Here is a 22,682-nt window from a genome sequence, read left to right on the forward strand (position 1 = left end):
ATCCACAATTGCGTACTTATTTCATTTCGAAGTATTGTACCAAAGTAATTTATGCTATGTATTGTCATTCCACTCTTGTACAATTCCGATAATCACGTTGTGCGTTTACCGTTTACGACTGTACCCGGCGTCCATATTGTCATGGTAATGCCAACGAGTGAAATCTTGACGGAAAAGATAAATTAGATTTGGAGAGAAAAAAAAGCATTGTAATGAAAAGGGTATATTAGATTTGTATAGTTCAATTCATGGCGATGAATATTCGAGGCTACTTGCTTAGTACAGTAGTAATAGTATATATATGAATCTTAAATCTTAAATTGTAATGTGGCAGACAATGTAGAACCAATACGACAATGTTTACTGTAAGAAGTCGTTCACTGTATATAATAATATAAACAACAATAACATTGAATCACAGATAATGGGATATTTTAATTGCGAAATGTATGTACGCGTCGTCCGCGCAGAGCCAAGCGAGCTCAAAATGCATAAGCTTACCAATATTCCAATGGGACGTACGGTCTGTAAAGAAAGGCTCACTTGGACAAATTACAGAGGTGGCCAACAATATAGTATGACGTCACGCAGTATAATTATCGTATATATGTGACATTTTAGATTATTTAATGTGGCTGTTTTTGTACATATGTGTAATCTGAGACCAACGCTTGTGCAGTATTAAAACGTGAAAGCGTCAGTAACAATTTCGATCAAAAGTTAAGACAAATGCAACCCCTTCATGCCAGAGTGGTGCAGTCCAAAATCACCACAGTTCACACGTGACGTCATCAACTTTGGTGCTGCGAGTCAGAGGCGGAAGTGAAGCGGATATGAGATCAAGTTGGTCGCAAAGTTCAGTCGAAAAGTTGATTCAGTTGTGTTGCAGGTGAGCGAAGTGGCCATGATGGTAACAGGTAAATAGTCATTTATTTCTCAAGCCTCTCGAAGATATCTCAGCAGGGGAAACGCGCGCAATACTTTGCTGACGATTAGAAACACGGGGCGGGTAAGTCACTGCATGCAGTCTTGTGAAGCTCGAAGCGTTTCGTTGGAGACAACGTCAGATTGTAGCAACCACCTAATGGTCAGGTTATGTGTGATGTAAACATTTAATTGTTTGACATGGCTTGTGGGTAGCATCAAATTATTCCGGTAGCGTGTGCTAAATGGACAGGCGAGTAATTCTCAATCGTGCTGATTAAAATCTGCAGGAAAAAGTTCGCCCTCCAATTTCCAAAGTTAGCCAAGCTGAGAGACAGTCAACCGAAAGAAATATAATATATATGAACAAACATGGGGGCCTGAGGTGATTGTCACAGCTTTAAGTGGTTATTAGCATTTAATACTACGTAGATGTTTCTGATGTTGTATATATATAATGACTGCAGTGTTGTCAACAAACACGCTGTCAACTTCTGTATTATAAAGAGGGAAAAAATTCGGTGTACAACAGTACAGACACTTCTTAGTGTAATTAGCACCTCATAATATCTTTCTATACCAATGATATTAAAGAAACGTTTATGATATAAGTGTTAATGAAACAAATCAGTTTTCACCAGTACCAGAAATCATTACTGCAATTTGCACAGCAACAAACTAGAACCCTTAAGACACAATATAGCACTAGTTGTTGACAAATGTAATTACTAGTATCTCTCACTTGGTTTAAGTTAATAAATTTATCAGATAAAGCTATCAAAGTATTTGTACTTATTTAAACCAAGGTCACCTATTTCTAAAACTTTAGTATATGAGTTTAAATTTAGACATAAAAATAGTGTTTCTTGTTCCTATTGTACTACTGTCATGTACAATTTGACACCTTGCTAAAGAATACTTTTATCTACAAAACAAAATATTTTTTAAGCTATGTTACTTTGAAATTGACTGACAGTCGTGTGCTAAATTTCTCCCGGTCATGTATGGTGCTATCAGAATGTACTCTGTCACCTATGATATCAGCTGTCACTGCATACATGACACATACATACATACATACATACATACATACATACATACATACATACATACATACATACATACATACATACATACATACATACATACAACAACAACAACAACAACAACAACAACAACAACAACAACAACAATGGCAGTATGTGCCCATAATCTTTCTTGCTATCTTTAGTTTTTGAGAATTGTCAAGAGTACTAGTCATAACAGTATATTATATTTATGATTGGGGTGTGTAGTTTACACGTAACATGTTTTATAAATGGTACTCTAGTACAGTAACTATATTACACCTATATATAGTGATGTAATTGTATGAATAACAACAGAAACAAGCACATAGGAACAATTGTACATGTTGCATATATTGGAAATAGAAATTCCATGCTGCTGATAATCCAGCTACCCATAAACTACCTGTGTTCTACACCCGGGTTCTACTAACCCACAAATATTAGCCTTCACTTATACAGGTAGAGTGATTAAATCATGTGATCATATGCTAGCTGTGAACGCTTTATAAACACAGTTTTCAACTATTACAACTAAAACTTCAATTCAGTACCACAACAAAGAGTGATACAGGTTGCTATTTATGCTAAATACGTTGTTGTAAATAACATGCAAATTATATTGCCTATATAAACTTTTCCTTGACATCTGAAGGCAATATATCACAGCTAAATAAAAACCAAGTTGAAATTAAACACATGTAGGACAGGTCACTCATAGACCTTCCGACTGTCATGATGGTTTCTAAAGAAGACCTTTTAATTGTCATGGTCTCCAAAGGGTACAGTTCATGTTTATCAGAACACTTTATCAATAATGTGAACTCACCTTGACAGCAAACTAGTCATGTAAAGAGTAACAACTTGTAAATGTCAAGGCCTTGATACTCTAGAAGAATATTAGATATTTAAAATCAAATGTCACTATTGAAAAGTGAAGTTGTTAGTGAACACCATCGATATATTTTGAGTAGATTCATATTGATTTTAAAAAACAGACAAATGTTTGACAGTAAATAATTCGTTCTTGAAAAGTAGAAATTGTAGGAATCAAAAATCCATATTTGTACATCCAATTGTATTATACCATGGCATTCAACTTATTTTCTTTGAACAGAAAATATGGATCATATATACCCTGGTCATTCTATATGTATGTCATGACAACCTGTGTCTATGTCACCAGTTGTGGGTTCTCAAAATACGAGTCAAAAAGATCCAATTACATTATTCCTCAATTTTTGCCTTCATTCAGCCAGAATATACTGCTCCTGATCTAAGGGGTCTTTATCACTACTCATGTAGCAACTCGTGGTGACAAGGCCCTTTAGGTCGCTTGCATTTTCCTCGGCTGAATGAAGAAAAATATTATTAGGGGAATAATAGCTACTTATTGATTAATATTTGTGGTCTGATTCAACACTCAAGTTATATCAAGTAGTTGATTGTTTATTGTAATACCCTGATTATGTATGTAGTATCCATACACATCTAAGGAGTGTGTTGCTATGGTTTTGGAAATATGGTCAAAACTTGCAATAGATATTCATATCGTAATTTGTTTTTGAACCCCACTGGGTTAACTTAGTTAGATTTTAATTACAGTACGTTGTTACACTGACAATTGTGTATGATGTGATGTGTGTGACAGAATTTTGACATGCTGTAGATGTAATCCTTTAGAAATGCAGTGACTCCTACAAGTAAACTAACTGGTATAGTTACAAAAAGACATACCACAATGACACATGGATTATTATTAGGTATTGAATCCTGATGTGCATGTGTAGAATGATTGGATTTTTATCCTCCAAATCTGGACATAGATTACATTGCATTGTTCAGCAGCTGTTCGCTAAACTGCATGTATGTATGCTTGTTTGTCAAACTATTACATTGTATCGTGAATGAATAGACAAGTTCCAGGGTAACTAAATCTTCATTTAACATTGATTAAAATCTGTTTGGAAGGATGTCTGCAATGCATTCGAATACTAAGTACATGTAGCCTGATTTGAACTTGTTTTTTTTTTTCCCGCCGCATGATTGCACATGTCAGGTAAATTGTAACATGAATGAATACTTGTGATGCAGAGGGCAAAATAAGGTGAAAGATAGAAAAAAAAACCCCCACTAACAATATTGATCAGCAATGATGTAATTAATATGCAAATTACCCTTTGAGTGACACTTCAACTTATTTCTGTGTTCTATAAATAATTTGATAGAATATCTATTCCATTAATGCTTTGTTGATTTAGTTTTAATATTGATATATGATTTGAATAGGTCTTGCTGCTGGTTCACCTCTGTCAGCCTGTGTTCTTTTCAGAGGTGAAATGATGTGTGCATAGTCAGAGGTACGGTAGACCAGTACTTTGCTACATAGAAATTTGATATTCCCAATCCATCCGATTGGGGATGCTCTCAATATTAAAGTCTTGTATCGCTTTGCTGTTGCCTGCACATAGAAATTTGATATTCACGGTCCATCCGATTGGGGATGCACTCAATATCAAATGTGCTTGTATATCACATTGCTGTTTGCCATCAGTGTAAATTTGTCTCCTGTTATAGACACAAATATAAAACTCTTTTCAACACTTTGAAGTTGTGTTGGTAGAAATTAGTAATTTATAATTTCCCTTGGGATAGACACACACTATAAATGTGTTGGCAATGCTTTGTGTTTATCTGTAGGTAAATTGGATTTTTACAGATGTAACAATCTCTTAGACCAGGATCAACACATGATATTGTCTTTGCAATGTTTTGCAGTCGGCTGTAGATAGAAATCTGACAGTGTTGTAAACCTGTGGGATAGACATACATATATAATGTGAGTGTCTTGGCATTTGCCTAAAGTAAAAATGCTTTTGTCTCTACATAGAATTTGAAATTTATAATGTTTGGGATAGACACACAAGATGATGTCTTGGCAGTGCTTTGTAGTTGCCAGTATGTCTGTCTGTCTGTCTGTCTGTCTGTCTGTATGTCTGTATGTATGTATGTATGTATGTATGTATGTATGTATGTATGTATGTATGTATGTATGTATGTATGTATGTATGTATGTATGTATGTATGTATGTATGTATGTATGTATGTATGTATGTATGTATGTATGTATGTATGTATGTACATGTATGTATGTATGTATGTATGTATGTATGTATGTATGTATGTATGTATGTATGTATGTATGTGTGTGTATGTATGTGTGTGTATGTATGTATGTATGTATGTATGTATGTATCTATGTATCTATGTATGTATGTACGTACATACGTACGTACGTACGTACGTACGTCTGTGTCTGTCTGTCTGTCTGTCTCTGTATGTATGTATGTCTCTGTATGTATGTATGTATGTATGTATGTATGTATGTATGTATGTATGTATGTATGTATGTATGTATGTATGTATGTATGTTCTGGGAAAGGTGGCCAAGACACGCTATACCCTTTCTTGTCTGCTGGTAACAATATGACATTTGTCAGTGTTTTTGGTGATGTTTTGGAACCCTGTTAACAGAAAGGGGGAAAGAGGTAAAACTGGCAGTGTTTCCCCTAGAATCTATCGTAATTTTGGTGCAGAACTCCCAGGCAGAACCCCGGTAAAATGCTACTATGGGAACCCTGGGAGATTTTACCTACTTATTGCCCGTAAAAAAACACTGTTTGTAATTCCCCAGGATAGGCATACTATGATACAGTGTAATGCATGGCAGCTGCTTTTACAGTTGTTATATTTACAGTACCTGTGGGATAAACATGCACTATTGATATCTTTTCAACACTTTGTAGGTGTTGGTAGAAATTTGTTATTTATTGTTCGCTTGGGATCAACACGCAATATGAAATTGTCTTGCCAATTCTCTGCAGTCGTCTGTTGGTAGAAATGTGAAATTCACAATCTCTCAGATCGGGATAAGCACACAATATCATTGTCTTGGCAATGCTTTACACTACAGTTGTCTTTCGGTGGAAATATAAAAATTCACAATCCATCAGGATGGGATAAGCACATGATATCAACGTGTTGGCCCGGGCGACAGTTGGAATAATAGTCTTCTCCAAATTCAACATGATTTTAATAGAAACCCTTCTGAAATGTTCTGTGGACTTTGAAGTTGGTCACATATATTTTACCACTAGCTACTGAATACTTGCATTCTCAAATGTAGCATCAATAAACCAATCGTGATCAATATATCAAATTGCTTTCTCTCTCCAGTAGATTTTCAGTGTCGGTACTCAGAGGTATGTGTGTCTATTATCGTCATCATCCCAAGTTACAGCTATTGACTAAAAGCAACTCAAGTGTTCTATCACCCTTAGACACAGAGCAATCTCATCACATAATTACTGAAGTCATAGCTCTGATTATGTATGCTTGGGTAGAGAATGTCTGTAGGGAGTTGGAGTAATAGATAGACAGTGGCTAGTACCTACAATATAAAGGATAGGAACCTGGTAGGCCAGTAATTGGATTACTAAATTACAGATATATATGTGCCAATTATTTTTCCCTACGTAGATGATAAAAAACCAGTTTGTTTGAGTAATTTCACAAAACTCACGGAGGTGAAAAGGTAATAGTTTTAGACTAGTAATACAGAGCATATTTCTATGGTAACAGATTCAGATTCTGATTTTTTTGTGCAATAAATGAGTACAGACTTGAGTCTTTAACTAGTTTGTACCTCAGTGGGATTTTTCAAGGAGTTTGGTTTAAATTTAAGAATCGGTTTTTTGAAATCAACTGGTTTTATAAAAAAGAAAGATATTTATATATTTATTTATTAAATTGCTTTAGATGGTATTTCTACTTTTAGGTCTTTCATTTGGTGTATATGTACTTTAAGTACACTTTGTTGTTGTTTGGACAGGTGATGGCATAAATGCAAAAAAAATGCAATCATTTAAGGGACAGACAGACAGACAGACAGACAGACAGATAGACATGCATACATATATACATACATACATACATACATACATACATACATACATACATACATTCATACATACATTCATACATTCATACATACATACATACATACATACATACATACATACATACATACATACATACATACATACATACATACATACATATATACATATATATATATATATATGCCGGCAGACAGACAGGCAGACAGACAGGCAGACAGGCAGACAGAGACATACAGACAGACATACATGCATACATACATACATTCATGCAGACAGACAGACAGACAGACAGACAGACAGACAGACAGACAGACAGACAGGCAGGCAGAGAGAGACATACATTTGTACAGAGACAGAGACAGACAGACATAGGGACAGAGACAGACAGGTAGGCAGACAGATGGTATCTATTACCAAACAGTAACTGTATATCCTTAAGGCAGATAAAGAGTCTGGGTGCATTATTAGATATTTGCCTGCAAGTTAAGGACATACTTTCTCCTGTCAATCACTGTCACTGATGACACACTGTATTAACACCTAGAGATGTGTGTAAATTTGTGACAAAATGATAAATTAAACCTTGCAGGTGTGTCAAAACTTATAACAAATAAAAAGACAATTTGTTCCATAGCAACATAAAAAAAGTGAGAGAATGACACCACAGTGTTACTGGCAAAGTAAATGTACCAAGGAATGATTTATTTGGTACAGTAAGCAGTGTTTGTTTCTGGGGAACAACATTGAACAAGTCAAATTAAATTCATGAGTTATTTGACTGAAGGAAAAGAATTTACCTACATAAACCATAATTTAACTATACCTAGTAGAATCTAAGTTAGTCTTAATGTCAATGTATTATTTAATTATTCAGCATTACTGTTTATCCCTGAACTGACAGAATAATATGTCCGTAAATTGATGGTAGTTAGTATCCTTGGTCCCTGTTCATGATGAGTCTCCTCTGTCTGCTGTAGAAAGCTTGATCAAGGTCCATAGTAGATGGATTGAAATGTAGCATTCGTTTCCAATTTACCATTCCAAAGTAACTATACTGTACTGTCCTACAGAAATGTTTACAGATGTGTCTCTTTGATAAATTAACCCCATGTAGGATCCTAAAAGCCACTACATCTCTGTGTACCTCATTTGCTACAAAAAATGAAAACTGTATGTTGATAAAAAATATACTCAGAAATAAAAGTCAAACTAGTGTCACACGTTTGATAGCGGTAGTTGAAATAATTTCTTTTCTTTTCTCTGGCAGCTTGTTTTCACCTTGTGCACTCCAAAAGGTATATAATGCACACATGACTAACTCTTGGTAATGCCTCGTGTTCAGCTCAACAAAACATACCTTGTACACATGTACACATAAAAGGTTTTTAATTCATGCTTCAGTAACTCCTAGCTGTATATGCATGTATTACAGTTAATTGCTTCCAGGAATATTCAGTTTCTCAGAAAGGTTCTGTAATATATCTGTGTGAATATTTTGGTACCCATGGTTTCATGTTCCCTTTCCGTGAATTGTTTTGTTTATTACTTGGTATTATACATTTATGTATGGAACCTTTTGTCCTTGAATTACAATTTTATTGAGTGTAATTTCCTTTTCAAATTTTTATGATTTTTGGAGGGGAGATATCTTTTAATCTCAAGTTGTGGATATTTTTTGAAAGATTTCCCAATAAATGTGCAAACTATTGTTCGAATATTTGTAATTTGTACAAGGATGTTCTCCAAAGCTTGTAAAATAGTCAGGTCAGCTGGTGTTAGTTTGACAGCAATGATGGTTTGTTGCTTGAGTAGCTGTCACTGTAACTTAGTCTAGAGGCTATCCATGATTTTGATTCTCTCTGAGCTCTCCCTCTCCGGAGATCAAAAGCAGAGATAACCTCTAGTAGACTATATGTACATGTAACTCGGTGGAGCCTGAACTTATCCATACAACTTGTACCTGTCCTCATTTACAGAAGTCATCGTGAAAATGCTACAAAGATAGTGACCAGTACATCGATAAAGAATACCATTGATAAGGCCTACCAAAAATAATTGTTTGGTTCCAGAAACCCGACCCCTATGTAGTTTTTCACTGCTGATCCTAAACTTTTTTTTAACGTATTCAAGTAAAAAAAAAAATTGCAAAAATTATGAAGTCTCATGTGGATGCAGAAACTGACATCAACTTAAAAAGACAATATAAAACTCTTCTTCCAATCTGTAATGGCTGTACATCTGATAGGAAGAAATAAATAACACAGAAACCATTTGGAAAACAATGGAAAACCTGAATTAGACACTCACACTGTGACACATGAAAAAAAAAATGAAATAAAATAAAAAATCCACCTATTCTAAAATTGAGCGTAATCAGAACCACACACTTTTTTTTTATTAGGCCTAGATAACTTCTATCAAAACTGATTATATTTTTTACAATGTATACAAAATGTAATCGACTTAGAGTCAGTAATTGGTTGGTTTGATCATTGTCAGCATCAAAGTTGTTACTCAGGATGAAACTATAATTTATATGCAGCTAGCAGTGTTGTAAAGATGTTAGAGGGTTTCAGTGTGTGTGTCACAGTGTGTGTGGGGTGGGGGGTGGGGGTGGGGGTGGGGGTGGGACTTAAACCAAGGTGTTTTCTTTATAGAGAATAGTATTTAGTAACAGATGACCTAGAGGAAGGTATCTGTAATTGTTTGATACATGTGGGTCAAATTGGAGCAATGGAGGTCGGACTCCTAGATTTACCTAGAGAACAATTCACTAACGTATTATAGACATTGTGGCTATAGCAGAAACGTGAGTATCATTTTAACTATTTCACGAAGGAAAAGGTTCAAGATGTCCTAGATGAACAAAATCTTTAGCTGTCTGGTATGATAGAGAAATACTAGTAATCAATAGTGGTACATACATGTACATGTACAGTGTCACAGAAAGTAAGTACATGTAGAAAACAATGATGATTTAAAGTTTAAAGACACTTGTTTGTATAAGCTATGAATTGTAGTGATTAGGCGTCACTAATTACCCTAGTACCTAACTAATCCTGACACAAGTGTTCCTTTAATTTACAACTGTGTGTGATGGCCATGATAGTTTCTTTGTTATCATTGTATAGTCTAGTTCCTAAGCGTTGCGTTACTACGATCATCTTAGTCTAGTTCCTGACAGTGATGTTGACTTCACAATGTGTTAATTGTGGTTGACCTCATAGTGAGCGAAGTGCGAATGATGCATGTCAGTAGTAAACCTGATTGACAGGCTGTTGTCATCGTTCACATATTTCTAGGATCTAGGACTGATATGATATGAAAATGTCCACCTCCAATTTGTTTAAACTAAAATCATATGAGGACGCGACGATATCATCATGTTTATATGAACGCTGTTGGGGGGAGCTCAGAATTCTGTGCGAGAGTCACAGGCTTGACTAGATGGTGAAAGTATGAAGTCAACATCACCATCGGGAACTAGACTAGAATGACCTCCACTCATGTATAGGGAAAGTCATTATTCTAGCACAAAAATCTGTGCTAACCCCCCCCCCCCCCCCCCCCCCCCCCCCAGTAAACAACAAATGTCAGTAGTGGTTCATCATAAATTGACAGGCAGTTGTAATTGGTTAGTTCCTGTAGACAATTGCTCATTAACCAAACTCCTCTCCAGTATGAAACTAAAACAATGTGAGGACTCCATAACAATCATCACCTTTATGTGAACACAGCTGGTGGTAGCAAAGATGTTTGTCCTAGAATAAACACTTTCACTATACTGGTATGTGAATGGAAACGATTGTAGTAATCTTAACACATTATATAGGAATCATACATTTGTACAACTATAAAGTTAACTGTTAGATCTTATAAAAACTTTATAGGATATTTTACTTTACAGCAAAAAGTCACAGGAAAACAGCTTTATTGCACAGGTTGATGTGAATTAGAAAGCAGAATAACTCCCATTAGGAATGGAGATATTATATCTCACTGCAAATGTCATGGAGTAAATTTGAAAGAGTGGCTTCTATTGGGACCAAGCTTAGGATATGATAACTCATAGCAAATGTCAAGGAAAAACATTTTATTGCACCCCTTTAGTGTGAATTGGTAATCAGAGTAGCTTCCATCAGGACTGAAGATGTTTTACACTACGGCAAATGTCACGGAGAAACAGTTTGGTTTTAATGGTTGATGTAAATTAAGAAGCAGAACCGCTTCCATCAGAACTGAGAATGTGTGAATTCACTTCACAGTGAAGTAGTTTTATTGCAATGGTTATGTGAATTAGAAAGGTGAATAGCTTCCATCAGGATGGGGATATTTTACTTCGCAGCAAATGTCATGGAGAAACAGTTTCATTTTAATGGTTGATGTGATAGCAGAATATAATGACTTGTGTACCGTGCATGTAGATACTATTTCCTGCGACTGAAATAGTACTCTTAAAAAATAAATAAATAAATATGGACACAAAGAAAGTAAATTTATAGTTTAGGGCGATAGTGTCACTGTCGTAACTGAGTGATACAGTACTATTAGCTCTGATCACATGTTTTACTCTAAAGGTGACATATGTAGTAAAACTGATGGACTGGATTTTGGGTTCTGTTCACATTATATATTGTACTTGACTCAGTGTTGACATAAATCACATACCAAAATCATTCAATATTTAGCATAGCTTTCTTTTCTGCCAATCATTCAGTCTGAATATTTGTGATAGCATTCATCATGATCACTTTACAAAAAACATATCGCATCTATTAGGCATTTTTTAAATACTGGGCACATAGATATACTACGTACATGTACATGTATATATAAAAAATACAAACAGCGTTAGTGGAATCCCCCCCCCCCCCCCCCCCATATGTTGAAGTCATGTTACTTTTAATTAGTCTCAAATCAGATTGGATATTGAACATTCAGGTTTAATTTTATTGAAGTACATTGATTTCATAAGAGTTGTAAATTACTAAAAACCTAGGCCTATAAATAAACTATACATTTGACATTGTGTAATCAATAATGGAGGCCACATACTGTGTAAAGCATTGAAGTAAACATCCTCTAAATGCAAATTTTATCATTTTATCATAGCTCGGATGTTCAATTACGAAATGTAAATGTATTAGGCCAAATAAAATAAAGTGAGTTTCCGATAAATCTGACCAATCCTAAGGTTAAGCTCCTGACCCTAAACATCTTTTTAAACATTTAAAACAAAAAGATAAGAAATTTGTTGTCTTCTTGATGTTCATGCACATCAGTTTTCATTTTTTTTTCCAGCGATGTCTATATATTTCATCACACTATCACAGATGGGGTATTCTGACTGACATTTTGTCTGTTTTTGGGACGAAGCAATGCTTTTCAAGAATAAAACGATTAAAAAAGATAAAATAAAAAAAAATCCTGACCTACCTACCTACCCTATTTTCTGAGGCCATATTATCGAAAATACACAATTATTTTCTTTTTCAACCTTTGAGTACAAGAATAGTGACGTTTTGCATCCGAGTGGGCTTTCTCAAGAAGTATGAATCAAATTTAATGGAGCTATAAAAATGGACATTATTATGCGTGGTCTTGGTTACAGGAAATGTGCAATTGTTTTTCAAACATCCCCTTCTTGATGTACTCAAAAAGAAAATGAGAAATATGAACTATTAATAGTAACTTACTGTTTGAATTGAGATTCATTGTAAATGCAAAAGTATTCCTGTGTTGTTTCCACATGTAGCTGAAGTGGTTGTAGAGATAAAAAAAAGAACAAGCTTGCATTGTACATGTTCATTTACCATATCTCTAATTCTGACAGAAGTAGAAGTAACGTCTAAATTGTGATTTATATGTATTTTTTCTATACAGAAGGACCTTCCAAGAATAATTTTTTAAATTATCCATGTTAAAGAGTTGTATAATTCTGTCAGTGTGATCGTGAGGAAGGAGACTAAAAATTAGCATATAACGTTTTCATTAGTGTCACTTGTTTTCGTGTTCAGAATGTTGACAATCCTTGGATTGGTCTTTAGTTCATAATTGCACTGAAAGCGATTTATTTCTGTTCTCTGATAAATAGCCATGGTGTCATCTCTTGCCATCAGTAATCCAATTTTACTAAGTTGTTCTGGAGGTCAAAGGTGAATGAATGATAGATAGTCTTGTTGTGTTCAGTTCTTGGATTGTAGTCAACTACATGTCCTTGCCCGGTTCTGAGTTCATTGTTGGTTTGACCTCAAAGTGGGCTCTACTCCAGTGACAGCAGGGATGTGATACATGTAATAAGCTATACTGGGTGGTGGTAAATTGCAATGACAGCAGTTTGAGTGATGAATACACAGTAGGGTTGTATGAGTGACAGGACCATACTGAACTAAAATAACTCGTGTTGTTTTAGTGATGGTATCAGACTTATATACACTCAGTCTAAGTACATTACAATGTTGTGTTAGTGATGGTATTTGGAGTGATATCTGTGTAAGTGCACAGAAGTGTTATTTCAGTCATGATATTGGAGTGATATAAACAGAAACACAGAAGTGTTATTTCAGTCATGATATTGGAGTGATATAAACAGATGCACCAAAGTGTTATTTTAGTGACAGGTATTGGAGTGATATAAACAGATACACAGAAGTGTTTTTTAGTGACAGGTATTGGAGTGATATAGATAAATTTATGTGCTGTGTTATTTTACTGGAGACCCCATTATTATAATCAAATTAATAGAATGGCTCAATGTATTGTAGAAAATATAAAATGTCTGAACTTTTTGTCATGATCATTAAATAGAGTGTTTCAAATATAATGTAGTAATTTCAATCTGTGCACTTGGAGGAAGTTGATAAAATATTTCGAAGGATTTTAATAAAAAGCAGAACCCATGTTTGACTGCATATAGAAAGACAATTTGTATTTGTACAATCATGTTCTTCAGCCATGTAGTCATGTAATAACGTGTACTTTAATTGATTTTATGGTCCAGCCAACTCCTCTTGAGTGACTACTTTGTAAAACAGTCATGTCCCTGACAAGCATTGCAAGAACACAAAACAGCAATTTAGATACAAGTAATTACAGAAGGATTCGTGCAGTTTTTACCTGTACATGTCGTGTTTTAATTCTCCTAGCAAGGTAAAACGAGTCGCTCAAGACTGTTATCTGATTTCATTGAGGAAATTAGATGTTACATCTTAGAAATTACAAGTGTCTTCTGTTACTGTGCTCAGTGTATCAGATCACGATGCGTATCCCATAATTTTCTCTGTTCTAAATGAACTGACCAATCACGATGTAAATACCAAATGAATGTAATTGTATTCAGTCTTCATCCGGTTAACACCTGAGAGAAGTTGGTAACCTTGATAACATGATTATCTTGCAGCTCCAGTTTGGGTTAGGTGTGATAAATACAGATGTATTCAACTATTGTGAGCTATAGAAAAAGTTGACCTTGAGCAAAAGAAGGATCTGATCTACACAATGTTTCTGTTTGCGTAAACATCTTGCATACATGTATTTTACATTACCACATCTGTATATAAATTAATGTCTGCATACGTGTGTACGCATTCTCATTAGTCAACAAGTTCAAACCTGGACAGAGACCTTTTGACTAAACTGTGAGCCAGTGCATGTACAAAACTTACTTACAAAACTGAAAATGTTTCTTACAATAAATACAAAATGTTTCAATGTACCCAGTATGTGTTATGAATCGCTACACTTAATAGTAGAATAACGATTTTAATTCCACTGACAATTTAAATATGACAAGTTTAAATACATCATCAAACAGCTTTAGCCATTCAAAGTTTCAAAAAGTATGGATATAAAGTCATTGAAAAATCTACTTTGAATACAAGAGATTGTGTGGAAATACATGTACATGTAGGCTTACATGTATATAAGTACAGTGTGAGGCCATACCGGAAGTACCGTACTTTAGGCAACGTCATAGTTTTGACTTACGATTGTGAAGTTAGTTTGTAGCAAAGTCACCTAATTCTGTAAAAAAACAAAAAACTGACCAATGTGTCCCCCATGATGAAATATTTCGTCATCCATCAAACAAGTTTGGTATTTTCAAATTTGTGTCGCGATCAACCGATTGCCAACATCCTTCTGTGTTTATTGTGTATCTGCTATTGTTAGTCTAGAGTTGAAATGTCTTATCTTTGTGTCAATAACGTAATGTCCCATGAGTGAAACACCAAGCCGGCATCATTTTAGCTGTAATGGCCCATGAGTGAAACACCAAGCCAACATCATTTTAGCTGTAATGTCCCATGAGTGAAACACCATGCCAACATCATTTTAGCTGTAATGTCCCATGAGTGAAACACCAAGCCAACATCATTTTAGCTGTAATGTCCCATGAGTGAAACACCAAGCCAACATCATTTTAGCTGTAATGTCCCATGAGTGAAACACCAAGCCAACATCAATTTAGCTGTATTGTCCCATGAGTGAAACACCAAGCCAACATCATTTTAGCTGTAATGTCCCATGTGTGAAACACCAAGCCAACATCATTTTCGCTGTAATTATTTACTACCCACATGTTACTGTAAAGGGAAAATCAGACTTCAAGCCACTTCATTTTACACAATATCAACAAGCATAAGAACCCAAATAGTTCCTTCTTTGTCTCCAGGTAACAAGAGAAGTACAAATGTAAGAAATTAGTATGTCTGCGCTCTATGTCTCCTGAAATAATTGTAGAAAGAATATTGTTAGTCATACATGTATGAAACATGGTAATCTAAGAGTGATCATTTCAATTTAAGGTCATATTTATCAAGATAGAATTTCCCATAATTTGGGCCTTCGTGATTATTGACTGATACAAAAATTAGAAATGGGAATTCAAACCGAAGCAGGTGGTCAAAATGCTGTCATTTGGGAGGTAAAAGTATACATACTGCTAAAATATTCCACATGACTTACTACTACTAATCCTGTGCACTTGAGATTTGAAATGAGATTGTTTGATGCATGTTAGTGATCTGATCGGATGTCTGATAATGATATATTGAGAAGGTCTAAGACTGAGAGAAGCTGTTGAAGTGAGCTACATTTGTAAGATGAAGGATGTCAACTTTAGGAATGATCAATTTATCATGGATATATATTATACATTGGAGGTCATGTCAATGTTGTTGAAATATGATGAATATTACAATACTGCTTTTCAAATTAATTTAGTTCAGCAAAGTTGACAAATGGAAATATTTATCGGAATAGTGTATGTGTTTGTGTGTGTGTGTGTGTGTGTGTGTGTGTGTGTGTGTGTGTGTGTCTGTGTGTCTGTGTGTCTGTGTGTGTCTGTGTCTGTGCCTGTGTTTGTGCATGTGTTTATGGTTGAAGTATTTCCCTGCGACAATATGGCCAGAACTGTTGTTCTGTTTGATAAAAGTAGTAGTACCAGAAGATTGGCCAAGTGTACAACATATTGCAATCTCAATTTTATGCATTTAGTCGAATTAGCAAATTTTAAGTCAATTTTAAGCAAATTTGATCAAATATTCAGATTTCATTTGTCAATTGTAAACACTGTTATCAATACAGACTTGTGGTATTTGCAATTTAATTACTAGTATAATTGTACCATCCATCCATCATCAGAATTTCTGGAGGGGTTTCTTTCGTTGACATAAGATTTTGTATGTAGATGTAGTTGCTACAGTAAATTGCTCAATTTTGTATGGAGTAAAGTTTAACTTTTACTCCTCAAATTTGTTACATGTAGATGATATTTTGCTTTGATACTGAAGAACATGTGGACTGTGAGACTATGTCATAATGAAATCTGGTTAACAGATTGCATAATGTCAATAATTATCAGGATATTAACATCACCTGACTTCAGAGTTTATAATTTCCTGATCGTTTATTAAGTAATAAACATCTGCAGCACCTGTAGCATCCAAACAGAACTGATAACATTCACAACCTACACACATATCTGTGACATCACCAGACAGAACTGATAACAGTGTACACAAGTGTTTCCAGTTCATATCTGTGACATCACCAAACAGAAGTGATGACAATGTACATGTACACATCAAAGTGTTTTTAGACAATCAAATATTATTCAACACAAGTTGTAGGTATTCAAAACAGATTTGTACATATTTTCATATGATAGTTGAAATGTGTAAGCCGCTGTCAACATGTTCATCACCACTGTGCTGTGCATGTTTACCAGGAGCTGTCAAAATCAAGATGTGTAAATTATGGAAATATGCAAATGAATACTACAGAAATAACGCATGAGAACTGATAAATACAATTACCTGTTGAAAGTATGTTTTGCAGAGGCAGTAAAATGTTTTACAATTTGAATTGCAAGTTTAGTTTCTTGATGTCACAGTACATGAATTAGCTACATGTACAAAGGACAAGTCATTCATTTTCTTAGTTCTCATTAAGATATTTCGTTTTGAGGGGGGGGGGGTAAAACTAAAACAAAGGAATTACATTTCTTGTACATTAGTTTTAAAATGATACAGCCCCTCATGACGATCTACACATACAAAAGTGTTTCCAGTTCATGTCTCTGCTGAGACATCTCTTGCTTGGTTACACAAGTAGTGTATAATGATGCTATTTTTGTCAAATGTTAATGAACCGTGAACAGTATTTATTTGGCACCATTGTGTCACAAATTAGTTAATGTTGTCGTTATCACTGATGTCAGTAGCATGCTGTGATTGATAGCAATTAACGCTATCTTTGGCAGAAGTGTGGTAGTTCCTCCACTTGTAATGATAAGAATATGATAATTACCAGCCAACTTTTCATGCTGCTGTGTACTTCTTTGTCGTATACTGTATGGGTAAATGTAATATGTGTGTACAAATGTCACCCATTTCAGATGTGGCCATCTTTCTTTGCAGTTTTGTTGTTGTTTGTTGACATACATTTGTACACTGTATACAATGACAGAACCCCATGATGCGCAAGTGCAAGTGTGGTGTACTTGGGGTAGTTGCACGAGTGTCGCAGTACTTTTACGAGTTTATAGTGAATATGCAGCAGAAAGCAGGATGGCAAGTACGAATGCAAAATACCCTGAGTATCTGTTCATTACCCGGGACATATGTTTATCCGAAACAGAGAATTTCCATAAAAATGATACTGTGCGATCGCACACTTTCGTGTACAACAAACAACTGCGTCCTCATTTACATATCATTTGTATACATGTATGTATGCAATAATGTTTTCGGTGTTGCACAGCAGTGTAAATACCACAAGTACATGTATGCATGCACAACGGTGCAAATAATCTCTGGTACATATGTAATAAATTAATACTGTCACAGTACGATTCAAATGTGTTCATCTTGTCATACAGTAATGTTGTTCCGTTCCTTATCATATTTGTTAAAGTAATCTCTCAGATGTGTCCATCCATGCGGTGTATGTATGCATGTCGTCTTTTTCAACTGTCTGTATCATGCTATACCTTAGTTATTAATTATGCAAGTAAAGCTTGTGTCTTGTTATCATTGCTGTTTTTCTAGATCGGGAAATATGTTTTACCCAGGTGTAAGAAATCGGTATTACAGTGTAAATAGAATTGTAAATTTCTAGTTAGTCCTGACGGCATCTGCTTGATTAATTCATCGTGATGACAGAATCATTGATGTATTAGAATCTTGTCAAATTTGGATATTCTTAGAGATATTGATTTTCATCCATGACTCTGGGGATATCACCTCGGAACAGTATTTTCACTTTTCATTTAATAGTTGTATTGTGAATTTGAACCAAGTCGTGGCAACAAATTGTCAAGAGATAAATAATATGAAATTGAAATTTTAATGTTGGGAGTTTCAGTACGGCGATGTGTCAACCTCTTTCAGGACCCCATCCCCTACCTTCCAGAATATTTAGAGAAAAAATTATTGCCTTGACAATATTTTGCTATATATGTACAATGTATATATATGTGTGTGTGTGTGTGTGTGTGTGTGTGTGTGTGTGTGTGTGTGTGTGTGTGTGTGTGTGTGCGTGCGTGCGTGCGTGCGTGCGTGCGTGCGTGCGTGCGTGCGTGCGTGCGTGCGTGCGTGCGTGCGTATGTACATATGTATGTATGTACATGTATGTATGTATGAATGTGTGTGTGTGTGTGTGAGTGTGTGTGTGTGTGTATGTATGTATGTATGTATGTATGTATGTATGTATGTATGTATGTATGTATGTATGTATGTATGTATGTATGTATGTATGTATGTATGTATGTATGTATGTATAATTTATTTAGCTAGAATTGCATTACAGATGTACATTTTATATCAAATATTTAAAATTGAATCTCGTTCATTAAAAATAAATGAAAAAGTAAGATTCCGACAAAGCTTTTTTTCACAGAAGTCTGTTTGTTTAGCAATTAAAGACCATTTTAACAAAATTGACTGGTTTCCGTTTTGTCACCTGGTTTGTACAAGGGCACATCACATATAGATTCATTCAATCCATTATCACATCTCATAAATTGAGATAAGTCATAACCAGATAAGTTATGTGTCTTGGATGTCAGCTTTCTAATGTACTAGCTTAGTTGCCATAGCAACAGTACATAGCGTTTCTAAAGAATTGCTTTCCGAGTACGGTGTGCCTCAGGTTTAATAGAAGTCTGTAGATGAAGGGAGCTGATAGTTGACAATTAGTATACCTTAAAAATGTCATTTCTTTTTCTGATTTTTCTGATTTTGGGGTGATTGAGTCACATTTTCACAGGCCTTTAAGTACAAGTATTTTATTTTGTAGTTTACGTTGACCTTAATTTCAAAAACACTTCAACCAAGAATATTTGTTAAAATCGATGCATCTGTAGGCTTGTATGTCTACGATACAGATACACAATATGCTAGCACAGAAGGATTATACTTCAACTGAAAAGTGAAATGTGAAGATGTTTTTAGTCATTTTTTTCAATCTAATCAAGATTATATGACTGAAAGTGAAATGTAAGAATTGGCCATACTAAGGCCTAATAAAAAAAAAGTTGTTTGGTTCCGGTTTCCCGACCCCCACCTAGTTTTTCATGCTGACCCTGAACTTTTTTTTATGTATTCAAGAAAAAAGAATTGCAAAAATTATGAAGTCTCATGAGAAATAGTGGATGTGGAAACAACTTAAAAAGAAACAACTGAAAAAGACAATATAAAACTGTCTTCCAATCTGTAATGGCTGTACATCTGATGAGAAGAAACCAATAACACAGAGATCATATGGAAAACAACGGAAAAATAACTACCTGAACTAGACACTCACATATAAAAAAGATAGATTTTTAAAAATAAAATAAAAAATCTACCTACCCCACCTATTTTAAAATTGATTGTAATCAGAACCACACAATTTTTTTTTACGCCTGACTGAAAGTGAAATGTAAGAATTGGCCACACTAACTTAACTGAAAAGAGTATGGAATAGATTAAATACTAGTAGTTTTTTTCACCCATGTTTCATCGAAAATGAAATAAAATGGGTAATGCTAACTTTATAAAAATTATAAAAATTAGACACTCTAACTTGACTAAAAAGAAAGTATAGCAATTGGTCACCTGATAAACTGCTTTGGTCATCACTTGAAATAATTGGTCATGAATCACTTGGCCATCCTAACTTTGTAAAAAACATGAATGGTAGATTTACAATGATAAAGTTTGGTCATATGTACTGTAAGTTATGTGCTGATCTGGTTATGTTGAGATCAACACTAATCAGCATATCTAAAAGTTGTATTAACTATGTAAGATAAATGATTTGTCAAGTGGTTTGATAGAGTATACAAACATAATCTTGTTGGTTGCTGGGTGTGTTGGCATCATGTTGTCATGTTGTCAGTATGCAAGGTAAGTTTGAGACTAACAAGTGTTTTTGTTAAGGCCTGCAGTTATTGAAATTGATGCAAGTTTTACCAGATTTCCCTCTTCTGTTACCATGGTTTCCCACCAAAATTATGATACAAGGTATTGAAATCTATTCAAATTTTACCAGATTTTCCCCTCTGTTACCATAGTTACTCACCCAAATTTTGGTAAAATATGTATGGAAATATTTCAAATTTCCCAGATTTCCTGTTTCTATTATCAGGATTCCCAAATGTTTGTATCAACACTGTGTGATCAATTCTTATATTCAATATTGTTCAGCTGCTTAAAGTCTTTCACATTATCATAATATACATATTAATGACTGATTTGCATAATGAGTGACTTCTGACAGTTTATTAGAAGTAACAACCCTAAAGAGTCAAGACCCTTTCAATGGTACATGTAACTGTTCTATCACTTTGTACTACTCAGCCAGGGAGTGAAATCGACTAATAGACATGCTATTTGTTGCAGGAGGTGTAGTAGCAAATCGAAGCTGCTATGTCAGTATGAAAATGGTTGATCCTTGCATATATAGAATGTCATATGAACTATGTATGCTACATTCCCTGTGCATTGATTGATCAAACAGATGTTTGTGTATGGGAGTAAGTTCAGAGTATATAATCTATTGGTGTGTGTTCCGAAAGAATAATTCAAACATTTTTTATTCATTCTTAATGTAGGGTTTGGATTTAACAGGCGTCTTGTGTCTGATTGACCACTGAATCACCAAATTAGCTTTCAGGTTGACCACTTATTGTTTTCAAAGCCTAAAAGTAATTAGAAAAAGGAATAAAATTACCACAGATTATTAGATAAAATAAATATAACATTAATCAGAACTCATATATTGACCACCAACATCTTGCTACATGGACAACCAAAATGTGAGACCAGTGGCGACACTTGCTAAAAAAAATGTATAATTCAAACCCTGAATTGTATTAGTGCTTAGTTCCCTGTGATACTAGTACTGGTTGGGTTTATGAAAACTTGGGTTGGGTCAGCCCTCAAATTAGATGGAAGCACCCGCTGACAACACTCATCTACATATCCGTAACAGGTAATGCACCTTAGTAGTTACCTCACTGAAATGTTCAATCTTTCCAACCAAATTTTTCTTCATAACACAAGACAGGCCAGTAAAGGTAACATATACATCCCTACAGTTCAAACTGAATGTGGGAAACTGGCATTTCACTATAGTGGTACTGTTCTATGGAACAATCTACCCCTATCCGTGAGATCAGCTCCAAACCCATTGTACAGTTAAAACTGAATATGGGAAACGTGCATTTCACTACAGTGGTGTTGTTGTATGGAACAATCTACCCCTATCCATGAGATCAGTTCCAAACCCATCGATATTTAAAAGACATCTTAAGAATGTAGTCTGGTAATGTAATTGGATATCTTTTAAAGTACACTGTGCATCTGTAACTTTTTGTCCTAGTTTGTCCCTTCTTTGTCTATTTTTCCGTGTACATAATCTTGCAACAGGTTCCATTGGGAGAACTTGGTGTCTGTATATGAAAGATTAATAAAAAAATAAAACAGTTCTTTTAGTCTAGTAACTATACTTGTGGGCTCATTTTCTATGATCTCTTTCTCCACCATATAGTCAAATGGCTTTCTTTAGCGTGACGTCCATTTTTACCACTGACAGTGATAGTTTATGGTCTTGGAGCATTTATACTTATGTGTGATGACATTATTGAGTTCTCACATGACTTTAAGACTTGGGGGTTGAGTTTGTAGTACATGTAAACTAAACTTGGTAACAATTGAGCCTAATTTATAGTTGTGTGTGCACTGTA

The 22,682-nt window shown here is 34.8% G+C and overlaps 1 protein-coding gene across 2 annotated transcripts in view; it reads left to right on the forward strand.

The window, feature by feature from the left end:
- The first annotated feature begins 822 nt into the window (after positions 1-822).
- Positions 823-22,682, forward strand: part of LOC144438711 (uncharacterized) — a 39,443-nt gene continuing 17,583 nt past the window's right edge. For both annotated transcript variants that reach the window (XM_078127860.1, XM_078127866.1), the window contains exon 1: positions 823-917. The gene's annotated coding sequence lies outside the window, so the exon portion shown is untranslated. The remainder of the gene's footprint in view (positions 918-22,682) is intronic.

This window comes from Glandiceps talaboti, chromosome 1 (genome assembly GCF_964340395.1).
Source record: "Glandiceps talaboti chromosome 1, keGlaTala1.1, whole genome shotgun sequence".
NCBI lineage: Eukaryota > Metazoa > Hemichordata > Enteropneusta > Spengelidae > Glandiceps > Glandiceps talaboti.